The sequence below is a fragment of the Myotis brandtii genome, unplaced genomic scaffold (assembly GCF_000412655.1).
Source record: "Myotis brandtii unplaced genomic scaffold, ASM41265v1 scaffold496, whole genome shotgun sequence".
In the NCBI taxonomy this organism is placed as follows: Eukaryota; Metazoa; Chordata; class Mammalia; order Chiroptera; family Vespertilionidae; genus Myotis; species Myotis brandtii.
This window is the reverse complement of record NW_005368921.1, coordinates 586,186-588,788: the sequence shown is the minus strand read 5'-3', so window position 1 is coordinate 588,788 and position 2,603 is coordinate 586,186. Positions and strand designations below refer to the sequence as shown.

The following is a 2,603-nucleotide window of genomic DNA, read 5'->3' as shown; positions in this document are numbered from 1 at the left end:
TAAGGGGGAGAAATCAACCAAAGGACTTATATGCAAGCATATAGGCCTAACCAATGGACATAGACAACAGGGGGTGAGGGCATGAGTGGGGGGGATGGGGGTAATGTGGGGATAAGGACACATATGTAATAACTTAATCAATAAAAAAAAATCAGTGCCCAGCATGTTGTAGGTGCTCCATATTGGTTGTACAAATAGTTATGTAAAGTTAGGGAGTCATATTTTGAGAAGAATAATACAAATATGGTTAAATGGGATGCCAGCGTGTCCATCTTGACAGGCAGGGGAATCCGTGAGACAATTTGGAGCACATATAGTAGGTGCTAAATAAATATTTGTTAAATGAATGAATAATGTTAATCTGACCTCTGCCTCCTCTCTGCCCACTTATTTATTCAGGCTCAAGGAGGCAGTTAGGACCTATGAGAATTTCTTTTCTGGTGGTGCAAGAATCTACTCTGTAGCCTCTAACCTTGGGACATCTTTGCTGCCCACCTGTATGTGTATAACATTCCTCGCCTGGGGATGCTCTGGGAACACTTAGGAAGGGGTTCTGTGACACTGATATTCTGGAGAAAGGAGTCCACCCCTCTGGCCCTTTTCAAAGACTATAATCCAACTTCTGCCAACAGAGCTAATGAATACATAATAGTCTCATGGCTAATGGAGCCTGTATGGCTTAATTAGCCACTCTGATTACCCCTGGGAATTCTTAGATGGCTCCAAGGTTCTAGGACATCTGCGAGAGAAAGTGACAGGGAGAGAGCAAACAAGGGACAAAAGGACAATACTTCTTTCTTGTCTCTCTTTTCAAAATGATCTTTCCTAGCCTCCAAGGTCTTAAATGTAGTATACAGTAGAGGTTAAGAGTATGGACTTTTGAATTTGATAGGCATGGATTAGAATCCTAGCTCTTGGGTGAGTTATTTCATCTCCCTAAACCTGTTTCCGCATCGATAAAATGGGTACCTAGAGAAATTAGTCACCATGTGAGGATTAAATAAGATAATACATGCAACATACTTAGTAAACTTCATGACACAGAACTCTGTCAATGTTAGATAGTATTATTTTTGTTATTTTATTATAATACAAGGATGGTACCTAGAGAAACGCACATCTGGAGTTTAGGGAAAATGATATCTTTGACCCAGGAAGGCATAAATTCTAGGGACTCCCAGTAGCAGTGAGGCCCAATTGTAGACTTTCCCCTGTGTCAGGCACAGACATGTAGCATTAGGATTCTGCATTTTGCCTATGGGGGGTGTGGGGGGTGTGTGAGGAGGTGGCTGCAAACTACACTGTCAGGGTCCAAGGATACTCCTGGGCTGGGACCTTGGACATAGGACTCCTGGGATCTTTTCAGCCATCCTTCTGACTTTCCCCCCGAAAGTTTAGCCACCCCGGTTGCTGAAAGGCAACAAACTGCAGGATCCTAGGACCTTAAAGACCTATAACAAGTCCAGGTTTGTCCTCTGCTCCATCCCAACCCTGAGTCTACAACCTGGGCTAGTCCAGGCGGCTGCTAGGGCTGGGAGGGTGGGGTCAGCTGCCAGCCGCCAGCTACTTGTGACTCACCCTTCCCTTCCCTCCTCTGCTTTCCCTGCCTGCCTCTTCCAACTTGGGGTGAGAGAGTTAGTTGACTTGGAGGCAGAGAATCGTAGAACATCCTCAGAGCTGGGAGGAAACTGAGGCCCAGAGAGAGGGCAACCGTCTCAGGGTGACACGCAGACTCCGCACAGCCTGTCCCCGGTCCATTTCATTAAACCTTAGTGCCTCTGGTTTCCTAGATCTTACTTTAAACATCACATACTAACATTGCTGGTAACCGAAAGGTAAGTATGCTTTCCAAAGCCAGTGCTAACATTTACAGTTTCCCTTTTCACCTCAGCACTCATTGCTCACATTCCAAGTCCCATGAGTTTACCATTACTCAGGAATCAGCTCTGCCCCCGCAACATTAAGGCTGACCCAGGAAGGAACCCCAAGGGCAGGCACTGGTCCTTGAGGGCCCAGGACTGAACCTGGACTTCTGAACCCGTTAACCACACCAGAACCTGCATCCTCCTCTTCCCTGCCCATCGCTGCCACTAGTGAGTAGCCCCCTAGAGGGAAACATTTGGCTTGGCTCGAAGCCTCAAAATTCGTTAAACCTCCACAAACCTCACAGATGGCAGTGTTGCTTGATTAAGGGGGTGGGGTGTGGGTGTGGGGGGGTCATTGTGCAGTGCAGGAGGAAGTTCCGATGTTGGCACAGTTGGGGCATGTGGGCTCATTCGTTCTGAGGGTGAGAAGATGCCCAATCATATTTGCGTTTCTTCTTCAGTAAAGCTCATTGCCTCCACTGAAGGTGAAAAACGGGACTCAGACCCCGGGAGTTCCAGAATCCCGGTGACAGGTGTGGAGAAGAGACGGGTGGGAAGTCGGGGACCAGGAGGCCAAAACAAGAAGCCTTCTCCAACGTGCAGCGCTGTCGAGGTTCCAAAAATGGACTTTCCTCGCACTCGGGTCCCTGGGAGTCGGGCTTCACCATCCCTCCGAGACAGCGAGAGGAGGAGGGGGAGCTCTGGGTGCACCGCTGCCTCCCCGGCTCCGGCCGAGCC

General features: G+C 48.4%; 1 protein-coding gene across 5 annotated transcripts in view; it reads right to left on the bottom strand.

Moving 5' to 3' along the window:
• DGKA (diacylglycerol kinase, alpha 80kDa) overlaps nucleotides 1-2,603 on the bottom strand; it is a 21,109-nt gene that overhangs the window by 17,209 nt on the left and 1,297 nt on the right. The window contains exon 1 of one of the 5 annotated variants that reach the window (XM_005876708.2): nucleotides 2,164-2,585. The exons of the other annotated variants lie outside the window; for them this stretch is intronic. The gene's annotated coding sequence lies outside the window, so the exon portion shown is untranslated. Of the gene's footprint in view, nucleotides 1-2,163; nucleotides 2,586-2,603 lie in introns of those variants that run through there. 5 annotated transcript variants of the gene reach the window in all.